The sequence below is a fragment of the Camelus ferus genome, chromosome 27 (assembly GCF_009834535.1).
Source record: "Camelus ferus isolate YT-003-E chromosome 27, BCGSAC_Cfer_1.0, whole genome shotgun sequence".
Lineage (NCBI taxonomy): Eukaryota > Metazoa > Chordata > Mammalia > Artiodactyla > Camelidae > Camelus > Camelus ferus.
The window spans coordinates 25,354,130-25,375,393 of record NC_045722.1 but is presented as its reverse complement, the minus strand read 5'-3'; the positions used below and the strand labels follow the sequence as shown (position 1 = coordinate 25,375,393).

At 47.2% G+C, this 21,264-nt stretch overlaps 1 long non-coding RNA gene and 1 other non-coding gene across 2 annotated transcripts; both read right to left on the bottom strand.

Annotated features, from left to right (window-relative positions):
* Positions 1 to 7,429: 7,429 nt before the first annotated feature.
* Positions 7,430 to 20,282, bottom strand: LOC116660228. Its single transcript, XR_004315634.1, has 3 exons — positions 20,192 to 20,282; positions 9,303 to 9,428; positions 7,430 to 7,669 (listed from the first exon to the last, which is right to left on the bottom strand). It is a non-coding gene; the product is annotated as an uncharacterized LOC116660228 (long non-coding RNA).
* Positions 9,051 to 9,157, bottom strand: LOC116660297. The gene has a single exon (XR_004315751.1). It is a non-coding gene; the product is annotated as a U6 spliceosomal RNA (small nuclear RNA).
* Positions 20,283 to 21,264: the final 982 nt, after the last annotated feature.

Genomic DNA, 21,264 nt, shown 5'->3' with positions numbered 1-21,264 from the left:
CTCTGTCACCTGCAAGAGATTCCAAAGTACCTATCGAAGCAACTGGATTGAAAACTGGGTCCTTTACTTACTTTCATGTCTTTTCTCCTTTCCTAAACCTCAAAATACTACCTAGGATGGAAGAAGAGGCAACTCTGGCCAGGGCTAGCTCCCAGAGACCAGCGGCTGCTGGGTTAGTGGAGCAGGACAGGGAACTCACCTGCCCAATAGCTGGCTAGAGGGTCTGCTGCTGACACATGGGCCGGAGAGGGCGGGACCTCTGGGATTTGAGCAGCATCTTCAGGGTGCCCCGGGGCAGCCCAAAGCCAGAAGAAGAGTCAGGCCCCAGATACAGAAGCATCCTCTTCACGCCTGAGCACAGGGCAGAACTCACGGGGACTGGCAGTACCTGTGAGGGAGAACTGGCCATGGCCAAGGGCCTCTGTGAAGAGAAGGCAGACACTGGCGGGACTGACATGTCTGCTATACCGGGTCTGCATCCAGGCACAGACGGCTTGGCCTTGCTTGCAGCCTGGGCCCCAGGTCAGGGCAGTCTGGGCAAGGTCTTGGCAGATTTGCCACCTCAGAAAAATCACTCTTTTCTCCTGAAATCCTAAAAAATGTTTTGTTTATCCCATAGTTTTTTTTTTTTTTTTAAGACATAATCAGTTTACAGTGTTGTGTCAATTTCTGGTGTACAGTGTAATGTTTCAGTCATACATACACATACATATATTCCTTTTCATATTATTTTTCATTATAGGTGACTACAGGTATTAAATATAGTTCCCTGTGCTACACAGTATAAACTTATTGTTTATCTACTTTATATATAGTAGTTAGTATCTGTAAATCTCAAACTCCCAATTTATCCCTTCCCACCCCCTTTACCCTCTGGTAACCGTATGTTTGTTTACTATGTCTGTGAGTCTGTCTCTGTTTTGTTAATAAGCTCATTTATGTCTTTTTTTTTTTACATTCCACCTATGAGTAATGTCATATGATATTTTTCTTTCTCTTTCTGGTTTACTTCACTTAGAATAATGATCTCCAGGTCCATCCATGTTGCTACAAATGGCACTATTTTATTCTTTTTTATGGCTGAGTAGTACTCCATTGTATAAATATACCACAGCTTCTTTATCCAGTCATCTGTTGATGGACATTTAGGTTGCTCCCATGTCTTGGCTATTGTAAATAGTGCTGCTATGAACATTAGGGTGCATGTATCTTTTTGAATGAGATTTCCCTCTGGGTATATGCCCAGGAGTGGGAATGCTGGATCATTGCTGGATCATAGCTTTTTAATAATGTATTTTTAATTTTAATATTGTAGCAAAATACATATAACATAAAATTTATCATCTTAACCATTTTTAAGTATATACTTCAGTGGTTTCAAATACATTCACACTGTTGTGCACCCATCACCTCCAGGCATCTCCAGAAAATTTGTCATCTTCTCAAACTGAAACTCTATCCCCATTAAACACTAACTCCATTCTCTCTTCTTCCCTCCCCCGTCCCTGGCAGCCACCGTCTACTTTCTGTCTCTGTGAGTCTGACTCCTCTAGGGACCTCATATGGGTGGAATCAGACAGAATTTGTCCTGTTGTGACAGGCTTATTTCACTTAGCCTAATGTCCTCAAGGTTCATCCCTGTTGTAACAAATGTCATTATTTCATTACTTTTAAAAGGCTGAACAATATTTCATAGTGTGTGTAGACCACATTTTGTGTCTTCATTCTTGTGTGGATGGACACTTGGATTACTTCCTCCTTTTGGCTATTACAAATAGTATAAACATGGGTGTACAGATTTCTGTTTGAGTTCCTGCCTTCAATTCTTTCGGCTATATACCGAGAAGTGGGATTGCTGGATCACATGGTAATTCTATTTTAATTTTCTTTGAGGCGGGGTGGTGGTGGTAATTAGGCTTACTTTTTTTTTGATATAATGAAGGTCCTGGGGCTCAAACCCATGACCTCATGCATGCTAAGCATGCGCTCTGCCACTGAGCTACACCCTCCCCTTGGTAATTCTATTTTTAACTCTTTCAGGAACTGCCTACTGTTTTCCACAGTGACTGCAACATTTTGCATTCCCACAAGTAGTGCAGAAGGGGTCCAATTTCTCTATATCCTCGCCTGCATTTTTCATTTCTGATTTTTTAAAATAGTTGCCATCCTAATGGGTGTGAAGAATGTATATGTTTTTTAATCCCTAAAGTAAAGGAAGTAGGGGCATGCTCATGCTTCAGGACAAAGAACTCAGATGAGCAGAGTGTGAGTTCGACACCACAGTCCATTTCCAGGCACAGCAGGGACAGCATTTCATGTCCCTGAGACGCGTGTTTGCTCGCAGGTATTTGCATATTTGACTCTGTCTCAGACTGAGACGCTTATGAGGCTACAGCCCTCATCACCGTGGTCCTTATATTCCTGGGTCCTAGTACGGAGCCTGGCACACAGCAGGGGACCCTGGGGATGGGGTGTGTCCTAGAGCTCTTGCTCAGACACACTTGCCCTAGACATATCCACGCATCAGCCCAAATCAGCAAGTTCCCCAAGCCCTCCTCGTCCAGACACTGGCTTCCCACCCCGAGCAGAAAGAATGCTTTATCTTCTGCTACATGGCCTGGCAGGATTTGCTGTGGGCTCCTGGATCAGCCACGTCTCATGCCTACTGATCAGCTGCCTATCTGCCCTCAATCCCACACAGACACGTAGGTAAATCCCCTTTCCAGCTGGACTGTTTCCCAGCCCCCACAGGCAGGACAGGGAGAGGCAGGAGCGTGCGCTAAGAAGACGAGACCTGGTGTGGCAGCGCGAGCTCCTGGGAAGGCGGGGAGCACATCTTAGCAGAGACGAGGAGCCTGTCTCCACCTGTCCCCCGGGGGCTTGCGGGCACTGGTCTGCGCTTCCAGGGGTGGCCTTTCAAATCAAGGCCAGAGAGGTTCAGGGAAATGCCCCAAACAGAATGTCTGCTTAAACTGCATCTCGTTCCCACTTGGGATGGACCTTGTGGCCAGGATGCCCAAAGCCTCTCACTTCTGCAGGGGAGGAGCTGGTGCTGCCTGCCTCCCAAGGGCCCTGGTCTGGAGACTGGAGTGCAGAGAAGCAGGCCAGAGGGTCAGAGCTGGATCGGGGGTCTCCCTCCACCTGACATGAAAGGATAGGGCAGGTTTGGAGAAGGAGAGTGGTAAACACATGCGGGAAGGCTGAGTTCTGGACTCTCAGAAGTGTGTAGAAGGGTGGGCATGTATAAACCAGAGGCAGGCTTCGAAAGCTGAGGTGGAGCCAAGAGCCTGGAGTCTGAAATGGGGCCAAAGTGACAACCCACGATGGAGGAGGTGCGTGTGGAGGGCTGCGGGAGCGTGACGGACAAGGGGCGGGGGGTCCTGAGCAGAAGACTGGAACAGCTACAGGTGTTCTAAGCACAGTGGCTGGTCTGGTGGATGGGGTGCGCGTGTGTGTCTGTGTGTGTGAATGAGCATGTGAGCATTGTGTGTATGAGTGTGAGCCCGTGTGATTTGTTTCCAGGTCCCAAGGAGAGGTGTGGAGTCTGGCCTCAATTCAGGAGCTAGGCTTTGAAGGTCTGTGCTGTTTTGGACAGTTTAAGACACTTCACCTTAGGACTGGTCACAAATTACTAAAGCCAGAGTACCTAAATCTTTATATATCTTCATCTCAGAATTAGAACATTGTATGCACAAACATGACATTTATTTCTTTTTAAAGAAATCTTTTGGGGAGGGGTAATTAGGTTTATTTATTTTTTTACTGGAGGTGCTGGGGATTGAACCCAGGACCTCGTGCACGCTAAGCATGTGCTCTCCCACTGAGCTTCTATCCCTCCTTCCCAAACATGACACTTAAATTGTGATTTGGCTCCGTGATTGTGAAAACCACACAGAGCACTCCCAGACTGGCACTCTTACGTGAGGCCCACGTCAAAGCCTTGATGTGTGGAGTGTTTGTTCTCTAAGCGAGGCTCAAAAGAGTCGAAATTATTAGAACTAGACTGGGCTTCCCAGGTCAAGAGTGAGACTGGGTCAAAATCTGCTGGAGTGAAATCTGCTCCGATTCAACTGTGTCCCCTGCACTCCTCAGAGGGGAGGAAGGGCAGCCCTTCCGTCTCGCCATGCCCGGTACAGATGGTCACGCGAGGCCCCGTCAGTAAGTATTAGAAGGTGAAGTTTCAGTGCTGTCTTGGCGCTCAGTGGGTCTTCTGGTTCCAGACATGATGGGTGCACCCAGGACATTTGCCCTGGGAATGACTGTACCTCAGCCATTCAGTGATTCTGCACCAGTGGGACGGATGCCCCGAGCTCAGGACAAAAGTACCAACTCCTCCCGCCTCACTCGATAAGGCCCCCCCACTGCTCTGCATCCTGGGACTGGGCTGGGAAGGCCCTGGAACTCAGAAAAGAGTATGACAAGGGACAGTGGGACCCCTGCGGCCCATGTACATCATGGCTCAACAGGTCCATCCACATTGGATTCACCTTGGCTAGGAAGTTCAGGGACCCCATGAGGCTAACAGAACCCCCCAGGCGTCTACAAAATGAATTCCAAAAGTGGATGAAATGATGAAAGGGTATTTATTTTGGGATATCCTGACATTCACCAAAAAATATTTTGATTGTTGACTTCAATATTTCTAAAACTAGCAACTTAACATTTTTCTTCAAAATGTCAACAAGCTTTCAAAAGGCGCTGCCGCCTCCCGGCCTGTCTGAGCTGCGGTGAGCTGCAAAGCGGGCTGGTAAGACACACATCAAACATCAAAGCTCTCTACCGGCTTGTCAATGGTTCATCTGCTCAGGGCAGAGTCACGGAGGGGACATTCCTGCCGGGACCCTCGGTGTAGAGAGGTGTGTCTGTGACGGAGTCTGCGGGAGAGGCCCTGATTCCAGCACCTGAGTGTTAAGTAGTGTTTTGGGGCAGTGATACAGAAAAGACCGCAGAGAGGTAGGGAATTCAAAAGGGAGGGAACACAGGCTGGGGTGGTGGTGGCGGTGGTGGCGGTGGTGGCGGTGGTGGGTTATCGTCAAGCCAGTAATCATGGGGACAGCTGGACCTCAGCCACACTGGAGGTGTCTATCCACAATGGAGAAGACACCGCAAAGTTATTCCAAACAAGGGACAAGGAAGACTTTTAAATTATTATGGTCATCTTTATACTATGCAATGCTAGTTTTAAAGGCAAATACCAGCATTTAACTCATGCAGAATCAAAAACATTATACAATCTGTGTCTTGTAGTTCACAAGACATCTGTATCTCTTCCCAGAAAGGTGGCCACACAAAATGAGCCCGTCTGGTTTCAGTTCACTTGTCCATGGGTGTCCACCCCGACACCGGGCGTCTCTGGCGCTGATGAGTGAGGAAGGCCTTGAGCGGAAAGGTGGGCCGCCCGCTCTTTGCTTTTCCTCTATGTCTTCAATTTCAGCATAAGTGATTGGCTAATACGGGGAAGTAACAGAGGTAAGAACGGATGTGACAAGGTTCTTCAGTTGTTCCCGAACCTCCTCTCTGCCTGTGGAGCGAGTTCCCAGTGTGAGCAGAAAGCATGGCCTCCTGGGCTGTTTGCGCCCCTTTCCTCGGTCATGGACGTGACACACGCACTTTGTGCTCACTTCCTCCCGGCTTCCTGGCTCCCTAAATTTGGGGCTTGGGGGGCCATCGGGAATGGGGAGGCCAGAAACAATGGTGGGGGACACACACCTCATGTGGCTCTCCTCTGCTCACGCACACTGCTCCAGTAATCATCGACTTCACCTACAAAACACACGAGCCCAAGAACAGAACTACAGGGATTTCATGACAATGACAGCAATGTCCTTCCTCAGTGAGGAGAATGGGGGGGACCCGCGAGGCTGGCCCTGCCTGGGGCATTTAACCAGGTAGCGAAAGCCTGGGGCAGAGATGCAGGAGTTGACCGCCTTCACTTAGTGTGTAGAGGTGGGCATGGGAGTAGATGGTCTGTCTCCAAAGACATCCCTGACATTTAAACGGAACGGCATGGTGCCTCAGGCTTTGCTGAATGCTCCGGACTCGCCATTGTCTGTAATGCAAATGAATGTCAGATTTGTCATCAGGGATTTTTTTTTCCGTGTCACTCCCTTCCAAGTGAAAGTCACATATGTTTTCCTTACCAACTTGACCCTGTTCCACATTTTTTTAAAAATTGTGATATAGTTGATTTGCAATATAAGATTAATTTCAAGTATACAACATAGTGATTCACAATTTTTAAAGATTACACTCTGTATAGTCATTATAAATATTGACTATCTTCCCTGGGGGGTACAGCACATCCTTGTAGCTTATTTATTTTATACGTTGTAGTTTGTACACACATGTGTTTGTTTGGCAGCCTGCTGTGTACGTCTGAGGTTGTCGCTGGCTGACATGTGCCTGGGAGGTGCCTACAGCACTTGAATGAGCAGAAGAGGAACGGGGGGCAGCCTCTGTGTGGAGGAACCCAGCAGCAGAGGAGGAAAGAGCTCACTGGGGTCCCAGAATACACTCAGCTTAATTGGAAGGCAAGGTCTACATGGGGAGGGTGGAGGTGGCTGGAAAATGTTCCCTCTGTTTTAATTCCAGGGCTGGAAAGGCTTTGGTGAACTGGGCTGACTGCAGAGAAACTATTAATGTTGATAGCCTTCTGGGTAAGCAGTTTTGCTATATGTATTCAGAGTTTTAATAATGTTTATACCCTCCGCTCTGGAATTACACTCTTAGGAACTTATTCTAATACCCATTTATTGAAATATCATTTACCTTAGAAAAAACTGTACACAGTTCAAGAGGGAAGAAATCTTCCAAATTTCCAGATGAAGGGATGCTGAGCAGCTGAAAGATTATTATGCTTTGGGATAATAATTGCAAACCTGGAAAAGAGATCAAAAGTGGACTGACATGCATCCCCGTTTGCCACTTAGAGTCCCTGTCTAGGCACGTGGCCCTGGGAGACTCACTGCAGGTGTGCCCCTCACCATCGCTCCACCCATAGGGTGTCCAGCAACTGGACAAAGCTGGCCATGACACTCCACATGCTGCATTAAAAGTGACTCTATGACTCCAATAGCATAATCACACTTGACCTTAATTTCCTAATATCAACTATATGTTATTCCCACTCATCTCCAAAATGTTTTTTGTAGCTCAGTTTTTTTTAATTTATTTTTTTAATTGAGTTATAGTCGGTTTACAATGCTATGTCAGTTTCTGGTGGACAGCACAATTTTTCAGCCATACATGAATATACATGTATTCACTTTCACATTCTTTTTCCCTATGAGCTACTACAAGATCTTGTATTTATTTCCCTGTGCTACACAGTATAAACTTGTTTACCTATTCTGTATATACCTGTCGGGATCTACCAATCTCGAACTCCCAGTCTGTCCCTTCCCACCCACCTCCTCCCTGGCAACCACGAGTTTGTATTCTATGTCTGTGAGTCTGTTTCTGTTTCACATTGTAGCTCAGTTTTTTAAATGTGGATACAACCAAGATTCACGTGTTGCATGTGGTTGTTACATCTTCTTAGTCCCTTTTGGATCATGATGTTTTGAAGACACCAGGGCAGTTGCCTCATGAAATGAACGTCTACATTCGGGATTTGATGGCGATGTCATTGGTGGCATCATTTGACTAGGTGCTCTCTCTCTCTCATGAACTAGAAGTCAAAACAAAAGCTTCAGTTAGATTCACCGTAAACATTTTCATTAAGAATACTCTAACTTGGCTAAAATAATTCCCAAGTTTTTCAAACCACACCAAATTGGGTTTGATGGCCCCAAGATTACTGTGAAATCATGTTGTGACCATGCTGAAGGGTCTTCCTCATTCCCCCATCTGTGTCTGGGTGTCAGAAGTATGATAAATTATTTCACTGAACAATCCATAAATGTCCACATTGTTAATCACCTTGCTGACATGGATTTCAAAAATGTTCTTGGATCAAAATAACCCTGGAGCTTCAGTTTAGCACTTTGGTTCTTTGAGTTTTCTTTAAACCTAAATTTCATAAAACCTAAATTGAAGAGTTTTTGAAAGACCTCTCCTTTTCAGTTTCTTTCTACACTGGTACCTTTTAATGTTACTTGAAGAAGAAAAATCAAAGTCAATACAAACCTCACCCTTTTCTTCTGATGTTGCAATAAATACTAGAGGCACACGAAAATTAATTTCCTCCAAACTATAAAAAGCCAAGCAGGACAAGAGAGTCTCAGCAGGGGCACATTAAACCGGCTTGTAACACTGGTAAAATGATACAGCAGCTCTTCCAAGACGATGCAGATAAGCCCCATGCTTATGTACAAGGGTGATTCGACAGACCAGCATAACCCAGAGTGACTGCAGGCAGCCTAAAACCTCCCTCACATCTATGTCTTTCCCTTCAAATTCCAGCGCTATAGGCAGAGTATGGTTTAATATGTATAAATCCACATTAATCATAACTTTTTATTGTGGTAAAATATACACAACATAAAATTTGCCATTTTAACCATTTTTAAGTATATGGTTTAGCAGCATTAAGTACAATCACATGGTTGTGCAACTGTCCCCACCATCCACCCATCCATCCACCATCCATCTTCCAACCCTTCATCTTTCCCAGCTGAAACCCTGTACCTGTTAGACTACAATTCCCCATTCTCCCCTCTCTGCAGCCCATGGCAGCCACCATTCTGCTTTTGGTGATTGCAGAATGATTTTGATTCCTCCAGGCACCTCATATGAGAGGAATTATACAATATTTGTCCTTTTGTGACTGGCTGATGTCACTTAGCGTAAAGTTCTCAGGATTCATCCACGTGGTAGCATGTGTCAGAATTTCGTTTCTTTTTTAAGGCTGAATACTATTCCACTGGACATAGAGACCACATTTTGTTTATCCATTTTTCTGTTGATGAACTTTTGAACTATTTCCACCATTTGACTATTGTGGATAGTGCTGCTCTGAACATAGATGTACAAATAGCCTATCTGAGTCCCTGATGCTAACTCTTTTGAGCCCAGAAGCAGAATTGGTGGGTTATATGGTAATTTTTTTTCTAAACATGGAACGCTTCGTGAATTTGCGTGTCATCTCTGAGCAGGGGCCGTGCTAATCCTCCCTGTGTGGCCCCAGTTTCAGTGTGCATGCTGCCGAAGCCAGCATGGATTATACGGTAATTCTGTGTTTTGTTTCGGTTTGTTGAGGATCATCATAACTTTTAAGAATGGCAAATAAAAGTCTGGTGAAATTTCTGTACATAATAATAAAGAAATCACAAGGACAATTTACAAATTTCAGTTAAGGTCACCTTTTCCTCAGGTAAATAGAACCTGGGATGCGGCCTCTTGCTCTCAGCTTCCAAGACCATCACTTCAGGTGAACCCATGCATAATTCTCATCAGGACCCATGTAAACACTGTCAAAGCGAGGCAGTCTGCAGGGAACAGTCCAGGCAGAGTGAAAACAAATTACAAGAACCAATATGATAGACGCCAAACACATCATCAAAGGCACACATCCAGCAAGCCACCAAATCCCAGAGCTGTTATTAACAGGAGGAAAGAAGGTAAATTTTAGACTCTGGCCCAGTTACACTAACTCAGGAAGAAGAAATTACGCCAGGCTCTGAGGTTGCAGAATGTTGTACTGGCCATCTTTCTCTAATCAAGGCAACAGAGAACACAGAATGTCAGAAACCGGGCCAGTCTCTCTCCCTCTATCTCTTTTTTTTCCAACTCTTTTTTTGGTTTTTATTCCTTTCCAAAGTCAGGCTAGAAGTCTGAGGAGAGTTTCCTCTTTGATGTTAACGATAAAATGGTTTCTGAAGAAGAAGAAGAAACTGAAATCTGAAGGAGGGAAAAAAAAAAAACAAAGAAAACAAAAGAAATGGAGGCAAACCAGTAGCTAATGAGTAACTGGATAGCATTACATATACGCATACACATACATATATACACATCCAGATACACATATACATATATACACACATATATACACATCCAGATCCATGTATATGTGTGTGTGTGTGTGTGTGTGTGTATCTCCTTGTCTGGAATCAGTGGGGTTCACTTTGAAAGCTGTTACTGAACTCTGGGGCAGGAAGGTAAGGCACACTCAGCCAGTCCTCCAAATGATCTGGGGGAGGTCCTGGAACCCAAGGACAGGACTGGATGGCCAGCAGCTTGTCTCTTCCAATAGGAGACCAATTATTCACCCTGGAAACTAGAGCCATCCAGAGACGCGCAGCTCCCCCGGCTGAGGACCCAACCTGAGAACCTGAGGTTGGGATGTTCTCCAGACCGAGTGCCTGGAAGTGTTTCGTGGAGCTGTTGCCCCACGTATCATCCTGAGAGTGATTCTCCATTTACTGCAGGAATCACCCAGCTGACCCTGGGCGGCAGAGAAGAAAGACCTCAGACAGGAGTTACTGCAGCACCGGGAGGGTTTCCCTCTTGAGGCGAGATTAGGTCACAAACATCAGCCTGGCCTTTCTTGGCTGTTTTAATTTGCATTCTGTTGCCCAGCACATGGACAACAGCTGGAGCTGTGCAGAGGAGCTGCTGTTCACACAGATGCCTGCACAGCCCACAGGCCCGTTCACACGCCACCCTCTGTGCCATATGGAATCAGCAAACAGAGCCAGATGGGGCCCTGCATCTCTTTTCAACAAAATTAGACATGCTTCTGCCTAGCCGTCCCCACTCTGCGGGACCGCCGGCCATCAGTGCCCCCGTTCAGCCTTGCTGAGCATCGTGGCATGGAAATTCAGGTCCAGAAGACGAGGCCGTGTGTCCGCTGCTGGGTTCTAGGGCGATGGTGGGGACGGAAGGGGGCTCGAGTCAGCTCTGTTTTCATTGTGCTTCCTTCTCGTCAGCGACCATTGATGGCATGACTCTCAGTGCTCCTGGGAAACAACCATCTGCACTGCGGGGCTCACGTGTCTCACCCCTTTCCTGCCCCAGCCACAGGCGAACTGGACAAAAGGCCCTCTGCTGAGGTCATTCATGTGATGTTTTAAATGGAGAGTTACTGCATCTCCTGAAAAGGGCCTTAGTGCAGAACATGAGGTGCATAATTGGGAACATGATAATCACATTCATAGTCCAATGTAAATTGTCCTTACTGTTATCTCAGTGACCACTCAGGTCACAATGCAGCACTGGGTCCTTTCCAAGCTCAGGCTTAGAAACAAGTGATCTCTGGCTTGTTCCTTCTTTCATTTGTCTGTCCTGCCTTCCACACCTCACATCTCTACTTGGGAGATGATGGCTGGGTGCTGGGAGTCTACCTTGCATCTGCAGCCTCTCTCTCAGCTTGGAATAATGAGCTTTGGGCATACTGAATGGGTGTCTTTAAAAAGATCTGCAGATCTTTTTACAAATCACGGTCCATTAACCCATGACTGCTTTTCAAATTTTCCAAGGCACACATAGAAGCTTTACTTTCCAAGGTACTTAGGCTTATGCTATTGGAAAGAACATTATATCCACAAAGTGGGAAAATGTTAATGTTAACATGATTTTTTCGGTTCAGTGTTGTAAGTCAAAACTGACACTAATAGCGCAGATTATCATGAATGTTTCTTTTTAAATTTTCCCAAACTATGAAGGTAACAAATGGTTCCAGTAATGGCCGACTGAGCAATCAGGCCGACCCTTGCTCTGAGAAAAACGAAACTATCTGGATGATGCTAAAATATATCATCTTAAACGCATCCCGAGAGCTAACGAAAGAGTAAAGACCACACTTTGAAAGAAGACCAGAACCAGAAAAGGTAAGACAAAGGCTCAGAGCTATTTTGCCCTGGGGATTTCCTGTATAAACAAAGAAACAGCAGGAAAACTAATTTTTAGTCAGAAGGAATCAAAATCAAATCTCCAGGCCTCCTGAAATAGGGCTGCAAATAGACTACAGTGATGTGAAGGTAGAACTCTAAAGGCCAACACTCTCAGGTGAGAGTGAAGTGGACAGAAATGGGCCTGTGCCTAGACTTGCAGCCTGACTTTGAGTCATCAGTGTGGCCCAAGGAGCCTCAGGCTTTGAATTTGGATTTAAAGAGTCCTAGCTAAATGGTGCAGCCCAGCTCCTGAGGCACAAATTAACGGGACATCCAGAAACAGGAGTACTATGCTGCCATTAAAAGAAAAGCTACTAGGATGGCCAACAAGCACATGAAAAGATGCTCAACATCACTAACTATTAGAGAAATGTAAATCAAAACCACAATGAAACATCACCTCACACCAGCCAGAATGGTCATCATTCAAAAGTCCACAAATGACAAATGCTGGAGAGGGTGTGGAGTAAAGGGTACCCTCTTATACTGCTGGTAGGAATGTAACTTGGTGCAGCCACCATGGAGAACAGTATGGAGATTCCTTGAAAAACTAAAAATAGACTTACCCTATGATCCAGCAATCCCACTTCTGGGCATATATCCAGAGAAAAATAAAATTCAAAAAGACACATGTACCCCAATGTCCACAGCAGCACTATTTTCAATAGCCAGCACATGGAAACAACCCAAATGTCCATCAACATATGACTGGATAAAGAAGATGTGGTACACACACACACATGCGTGCACACACATGCACATGCACACACACGATGGAATACTACCTAGCCATAAAAAATAATAAAATAATGCCATTTGCAGCAACATGGTTGAAACTGGAGAATGTCATTGCAAGCAAAGTCAGCCAGAAAGAGAAAGAAAAATACCACGTGATATCACTTATATGTGTAATCTAAAAAACAAACAAAAGAAAAAGACAAATGAACTTATTTATAAAACAGAAACAGACTCACAGACATAGAAAGCAAACTTACGGTTACCAGGGGAGGAAGGGGATGGAAAGGGAAAAATTGGGAGTTCGAGATTTGCAGATACTAACTAATATATGTAAAAAGGATAAACATATACTATATAGCACAGGGAACCATGTTCATTATCTTGTGGTGAAAAAGAATATGAGAACGAATGTGTGTATGTTCCTATGTGACTGAAGCGCTGTGCTGTATGCCAGAAATTGACACAACATTGTAAACTAACTGTACTTCAATAAAAATATATTTTAAAAATTCTCAGACATATTGTTTCATCTAATCATCAAAATAAAGTCATCAGGTGATACAATTGGCCTGGTTGTGTAGCTGGGAATGGTGGCTCTGAGAGGCCAGGAGATCCCCCGGGGCTGCACAGACAGGGCAGGCCGGCATCTGAGAAGGAGTCAGATGGCTTAAGGTAAGTTACAACGGGAAAGTCCTTACAAAAATTCAGGATTAGTATCCCGACTTGGCTGGAATCTACGGAAAACACTGCAACAAGATCCACAAAGCACGAAAGGTCCCTCTCAACTAAAATGGTGGTGTTTTGTCTGTGTGTGTGTGTTTAATTAATGTCCTGTCAAGGCTCACCAAATGAGACTCTTCTCTTCCTCGGTGTGATGGCTTTCCAAACTAAAGATACTCTGTTTCCCCTCAACCATTCCATGTACTGCTGACGGTGAATCTTACCCCTCCGCCCCCACACCGGAGGGCCCCCAGGAGGAGCTGCAGGTCATCCTGGAAGCTACTGCCTCCAGGCTTGGGGCTTCCACCCTTAGCTGCTACTCGTGCTAAATGCCCCTCCCTTCCCAAGATGTTTGCTTCTGGAAGTCGGCAAATACGGCTTCAGATTCCTTTCTGGACCTGTTGTCTTCTGAGCTCTGCACGCAGCGGGTTACCAGCCTGCATCCCTGGCTTCCCTGTAGCTCCTGGGGTACCAAATCTGAACAACCTTTGCAGGACACAGCGTGCTTCCCCAGGACTGGAAGCAGACGTCTTTGTCCTCTTCCCCTTCGTTTAAGAGCCTCGGTTTCCTTGGGCAGCCTTCTGTTCAGTGGGGTGGGCCCACCCTGAGCACCCTGAGCACCCTGAGCACCCTGAGACCCTGACCTGAGACCCGAGACCTTGAGACTCACCTAAGCAAAACCCACTGTGGTAGCTGATGCTGGTGCCTGCATTCCTGGCCTGTTTCCTGGCCACATTCTGCAGCTTCCCCTGGAAAGGCGCCGCCCCAGGACTTTCTCGGCAGCAGGAATGTGTGGACCCCCTCCCTACCTACCCGTGTCCCTTTGCTTTTTTGGGAGAGCGTACTTGCCTCAGTTATTAAGTTCCTATCTTCCCAGCCACTGAAACTGTGTTTAGTTTAATACTTGTGTGTAGCTGATGGTGGGGAGGTGGGAGGCTGATGCAGAAAAAAATTACATACATACAAACATATGCACACACACGACATGAGATGATTTCTTACCAAGAGTAACAAAAGGACTGTAGGTGGCTTTCTAGGACAAAGCCGGTTTTCCATGCTGATAAAACACCAGTAAGACTTCCCTGGCCTCAACAACTAAACAAACTATATAAAAGCCAAACAATTTATCCAAAACAGAATTTTCCCCACCACATTCATAGCTTCCACACTTTCACAAAGCAGCCCATTAAAAGGGGGCAAATGTGGTGTCTTTTAATTTTACCAATAAGAATTTAATTTAAAAAATACCATTAATTTTCACCATCATTTGATTAGAAAAAGAATATTTTGATATCAAAAAAAAAGACATAATCTCAACTTGGTTATGTTTCATTTTCTGAAACCTCATTGTTCTGCTGTTTTGACAGAGGCCAGTGAAAACCTCACATGTGCTGGGCACCACTCAGGAGCTGGCACCTGGGGACTATTGCTTTGGAGGTTTTTGCTTGCGGGGGTGGGGAGGGGTAGGTAATTAGGTTTGTTAATTAATGGAGGTACTGGGGATGAACCAGGACCTCGTGCATGCTAAGCATGCCTCCTCCCACTTTGGAGATTTTTTTAAATTAAAAAAATATATAAACAGCTATCTTCAGGTCAGGTGGCAATAAAAAGACCAAGGGTCCAATAAGTTTCCTTGCTCATGCCAGACTCCTCGGGCAGTCTGCCTGGATCTCAGCACACTATCTACATGTCGCATGTGTGTGGCATGCTAAGTGTATGGCATGCTGTATGCACATGCGTCATCCCCGTTCGTGTCTGTGACACGTGTGGGCAGCAAATCCATGGAACCCTCTGATTCTGTGCCGTAGAGACACATCCTTATCTGGACACAGAAAATGCAGGAGTCACCTCAAGCCTTTTCTGCAGGCCGGGCAGCCTCCCAGTGCCGGTTCATCTCCTGCTAAGACAGCAGAATCATGTTTCCTGTGCCCTTCTTGAGAGTGCAAAGCAGAACCCACCACTGCCCTTGGCAGCACGTACTTCCCGTTGGAAGAAAATTGGAAATGATTCAGGGAATGGGTGCCAGAGATGGCGGGGTGGGGAGACGCTCTATTCTAAAGTCCCTCTGTCATTCGAATTCTTTCTTCAAAGTGGGGCTGTGCTTCACCAACCTGCCCAGCCCGTAAGCAGAAGACGGGGAGGAACAGGAAGCCCTAACTGATGACCAGGACTGAGGAGAAGGAGAGATATCCAGCCCGCTGGCAGGAGCTAGACTCAGCCAGGGAAGTGGGGACACAGCCAGCATCCTTGTGATTCAGGGGAGTGCTGGTAGCAATAGAAGGTGGTGGGCTTGGGGGAGCAGCTGGCGAGTCTGGCAGCCAGGCAGCTGCGATCATTGGCTCCTGGAGCTAGAAGGGGGCAGGAGGACACAGAAACAATTTGAGGGGCCTAAGTCGGCCAGTCCTGAGCATGGCCCCGGTCCTGAGTCCGGCTGCATCCTTCTGGGACCAGCTCACTCCAGCTCCTTCGTGAGGCTGTCCTTGAGTGTTACCCCGTGACTCATGCTCACCATTCACTCAGCCCTCGCCAGGATCCCCCAGCCCACACGTGTTCTAGCAGTCCCTGGAAAGATCCTTATTCTCCAGGACTTTGGGACACACTGCCCCAACCTCCTTGTAACATATCACTAGACATGTTGCTTATTCTTATGGTTTCTGACAGATATTTTATTTTCTTGTCTTTGGCACCAAAATCAGGGGTTCTCGACTCTTTTTCTGCTCCAGTCTGCTTGAGGAACATGACCTATCCCCACAGTCTGTAACAGAAAGTCCCACCCAGCAGGGAGAGGCAGTAAAAAGGCCTTGTATATGATGTGCACACCTATCTCCTCCCCAGCTGCTATGGAAAATCACTAATCTGAATGATGACAGAGCGTGTGTCTCATTGGTATGCCTGGGGCTCTAGTATACAATATTGGGCACACAGTAGGTGCTCAATAAATGTTTGTTTAAATCATTTTTTTGGGGGATAAGTGATAGATGAGCAAAATGTTTATGGAATGAATTGACCAAGTATGGGTGACCAAGTATAGAACTTCTGGTGTAACCCAAGGACAGTCTACCCAGCTTTGGAGGCAGCAGGACCAATAGCTGAGGGCAAGGGGCACAGACACCTTCGAGGGGCTCAGGACCCTCCACCCTAAAGCCTAGCTCTTCCAGGGTTGGTTCTTGGTGATCCTTGCCTGCTCATGCCAAATTTCTCCCCTTCTCCAAAGGCCTTGATGATTGCCCAGACTAGGAGCTGAATTGCCTAGAGAAATTGGGAGGTTCCTTTTGAGAATTAAGGGAGAAGGGTATAGCTCAGTGGTAGAGCGCATGCTTAGCATGCACAGGGTCCTGGGTTCCATCCCCAGTACCTCCATTAAAGAAATAAGTACAATAGATAAATAAATAAGCCTAAGTACTTTCCTCTCAAAATTTTTTTTTAAAAATCTGAGAATGCGATCGTGAAGGAGGCGCTTCACATTTGCATGTCCCCCCAGAATAAAGGGCCAGAAAGGCTGCACCTGACCACAGTGGGGACACGTGTGTGGGGCTCTCAGGGGGCCTGAGATGCTGGATCTGTGCTGGCCTGCTGTCACCACTGTTTCCATGTCTCCCTCCTTTAGCTGCTGGGTCCCACCCTGCGGCTTGAATCTGCTCCCTCACCTCCTAAAGCTCCCCCTTACCTTGGGGAAACCCCAGAAGCCCATTGCTGCTTTTCCCGCCTCCATTAAGCTTCTCCATCCAGGGCAGGATCCCCAAACCCTGGAATCCCTGGGCCCACCCCTGCCTTTCATCAGGGGTCTCCATAAGAGGGTCTGTTCTGGCAGAGAAAGGTCCTCTGTCCTGTCCTGGGCTGCCCTAGATTACAGATCTTCCCCCTCTCCCTGAGCCCACCAAGCTTGGAGTATTTATTTGTAATCTTAATTAAAGGCAAGACAAGTTGAGAAAGAAACTGTCGTATGAATGCCAAATTTCATTTCTCACAAGACGACTTTTCTCAGTCACCTTTCTGAGCGTCCTCTGAGATCTCACACAAGTGTCACTCCCTTGGAGAAGCCTTCGATGACTCCTCAAGGGTCCCCCATGCCCTCTGTCCATGCTCCTGGGAAGCTGAGATCTAACAATTTGTTAACATGCCCACAAGCCCTTAGAGGCTGTGAACACCCTAAACGTGATGGTGGGGCAGAGAGTTCATTCATCTTGTACCCAATCCTGTGTTTGGCAGACAGCAGGGGCTTCTAACTAAATGTTGGCAGGCAAGTAACTTTTTGTTGCCTTTCACATACCCATCAGAATTATATCCCTCGTGACAAATCAGTGAGAGAAATATGTGGCTTCATACCACACATACCCACAGGTTATGCCAGGTAAGACCAGAAACTAGGTGCAAGGGTCCTACTGGGAGAAAAGCTTTTCCCGTTGCACATGGGTGCTGAGATGAGTACACTCTGGCCACGGACAAGCAGGAGGGAGGTGGGCAGGACCGACTTCATGGAGGATGGGTCAGAACACCAAATGATGGCTGTGTCCCAGCTTCAGGCTTTGTGAAAATAAATGAAGACAAACCAAATGAGAAAAGCAAAGACTGTTTATTCAGAGCTTGCTAGAGCAAGGGAGTCAGAAAGTCACCACAATTTGAGCTTGACAGAGACTCAAAGGCAGGCAGGCAGGCAGAGGAGGAGGAAAGCTTGATAATGGAAAAAGAGAGGGCTTCAAGGGTGCCCTGATTGCAGTCTACCAGCCCGGGGAGGCTGGAGGTGGGCTCGCTGGAAGTGGGGTTTCCTATGTGGTTGGTAGGGGTGCATGTTTGGTTTTCTCTGGGTGGTAATGTTAGAGCAGGCAGATGCTAGATGTGGGCAGAAGAAGGGGGCCATGGAGCCAAATGGCAGGAAACCATACATCTTATGAACAATGGGGGTCCTTGGGCAGACAGAAAAGCAGGAACCTCCAGACTGATAAGAGACCATGCATTTTGGGGTGACCAGTGTGCTGGAGGTAGGCAAAGAAAGGTGGGAAAAGGCAAGAATCTCCAGCATCCAAATGTAACCTTTTGCTCATTAGGCCCTCATTCCAATAGAATTAGCCCTGCAAATTAGAAGTACCCTGACACTGCACTGACACCTTGACACTTCCGATCAAAACTAAGTAAGGACAGAAACCACTCCTCCTTTCAAGAAGGCGGAGCTGTAATAGATACAAGGAAATACTACGCCAAACCCCACGGTCTCCAATGAACATTCCGCTAACTCATTTTCACACCTTGTATAACCAGCTTGCCAAAGAAACTCTGCACGGCTGCTCAGCTAAGTCTGGTTGAGCTCTCCTTACTTTAGTTTCTTGACCTCCGTGTCTTGTCTCTGAATTCTTTCTGCGAAGAAACGAGAATTTATTCTCTGGCAACAGCTCTGAATTGGAATGGGGGCAAAAAATGGGGCAGCTGTCAGTTGTTCATCAAGTCTTGGTGAATTTTAGCTGATTGTCACAGAAATGATTGTTTAGCCTTCTGGATTGTCACAGCGACTAGAGACGGCAGTCTGGCTTCCTGCAAGTCTGACCAACTGACAGCAGGCTGCTTCTGGGATGTTTATGGGAGACCAGAGGGCTGGGTTAGTTAGGTTGCTGCCAGCGGTGGGGCCAAGCTCTATTTTTATATCTGATCTGGTCCTTGCCCCTTTGTATATTCGGTCTTTCAGTTTGAAATCACTCATGTGAACATGTGGCTCAGAGCCACAGAATTTGGGAGCTGCAAGTAAACCTAGAATCCTCTGCTCCAGCTCTGATTGTCATGCATACACGCGCGCGCACCCCCCCCCCCCCCCGTCTCCACTATTCAGGGGGCGTTCTCTCAGACTGCCCCTCTTCCAAAAATAACACAAAATCCCAACACATCCCGGAATGCCCTAAAAGGCAGACAAGCTATCCTAAATAAAAGGTGCGCCTCCGCACTCACACGCTTTCTTAAAGGAGCAGAGGCATCACTGCTCGGGCTGTGTTCTCTCATCTCACTCTGCATCCAGTAAACATTTAAATCCCACTGTCTTTGGGGGAGCCCTGTGTGTACTTAAAGGGTCCTAAGCTCTTCTCAAAAGTCAGATGGGGGCTACTCTGGTCTTCTGGTATTATTCTTTTCAGAAGAATTTCAAGATCCATAAACCCAGAATCATCTCAAAAAAGCAGCGTATTAGGCTTGTAACATCCAGAATGGAGGGCTCCGGATTGCCTTCCTTGACGCTGACAAGGCTGGTTTGTCTACAGAGAGCCCAGAAACAAAGGGCGGGTCGCGAGCACGGTCCCTGGCAATCCTGGCCTTGCTCCAGCCTGCCCGGGGTGTAACTGCCCCGCGGCCCTTCTCTCTTCTCGGGGGCTGAGTCCCGGCGCCCCGGCCAGGCAGCCCCGCCCCCTCCACCGCCCCGCCCCCGTCCCTGCGCCTCTGAGTCCTCCCCGGCGCCTCCCCGCTGCGCTGCTATTTTTAGCCTCCCCCGCCAGCGGGAGCCGAGCTGCAGACCGTGCAGATGTGCCGGTGACGCAGAGGGCGTCTCCGCGGGCATCCCACGGACACCCCGGGGACCGCAGACCCTCCCTGTCCAGGGGACGCTCCTTCTGCTGCTCTGTCTGCCTCCCTCCGGTCCCTGTGAACGCGCAAGTGTGCCTAAGCAGGTCAATAGCGCCATCATTCCCTCTTACAGTGGTTTTTATCAGACCAAGAGGGAGGGGTGCCGGGGCGAGGAAGGGCTCTCCCCAGCCGGAGCCGGAGCTCGGGTCGCGGCTGCCCTGCCCTGCAGTTCGGCGAGGACCAGGAGCAGGCATTTCCAGGAAGAGTCAGCACTAGGGGTCTTACCCTCCCAAGCCAAGGGACTCCATTGTTTTCATTCTACCAACTTTACTCCTCCTGGCAGGGTCAGGGACCCCTAGACCCACCTGGAAGCCGCTTTCAGACCTTTGATGTGGTGGGAGCAGCCTCCCGAACCCCCAGTCCTGTCTCTGCAGGGCGTCCTCCCAGGACTCAGATCCAGGCACAGCTCTGCCCCAGTCTAACACACCACCTTTTAGGGTATGGTCTGCTGGGGCTCCACACACCACCTTTTAGGGTGTGGTCTGCTGTGGAAACTTTATTTTAGCAATCCAAGTCAAATATAATTAGGCAAATGAAACCAAATTGTGTCATGTACTCTTAAGTCACTTGGAAACGTTTTGTGAATTTGCTACCGTTTTGCATTATCTACCCAGTAGTTCTTTGGGGGCATAGATTGAGAATTAAAGGGTTTTATTTTGTATTTCCAACAAGACAAATTTTATTTTTAGATACTATATTAGTAGGTCTAAGGACCTAGAAGTCAGAGGAAAGTGTGTGTGTGTGTGTGTGTGTGTGTGTCGTGTGTTCGTGTGTGTGTGTGTGTGTTCGCATGTGTGTGTGTGTGTTCGCATGCACAGTTATGAAATCCAGGCTGGGTAAGAGCTAGCAGATAAAGATGCCAAGGGGCCTTTATTTATACATACAGCTACGTATTGAGGCTGGACTGTGTGGAAGGCTCTGGCCAGACTTTGGAGATAAAATGGCAAAACATTTTGTATTTTCTATTCTCCAAAAGTTTCAGGAGTAAAAGACTGAGGAAGGGGTTATTGCTATACAGAGAGATGAGTCTTTGAAAGACATGGGCAGGCTTCCAGTTAAAGACAGACTGCTGTGATGGATGAAAACACAGACTGTCCATCCAGCCTCGTAATCTGCGGGAGCCCTGTGCAGACACCCCCTTCAGTCAACAATGGTTAAGACTTTCGAGCTGGTGACAGCAGAGCTTTAACCTGAGGGCAGGCCCTGTGCTAGTGTCCCGGTCACAGCCTGTGATTCCTTCCGGGCCCACCAAAGCAGAGCAGCCCCATCCTGCCTGGGTCTTCCCCTCACAACTACAAATCCCTGGGTGTAACCCAACAACTGCACCTGGGAGCGCTGGCAGAGGGGGAAAGGAGTGGAGCTGAGTAGAGACCTAGGA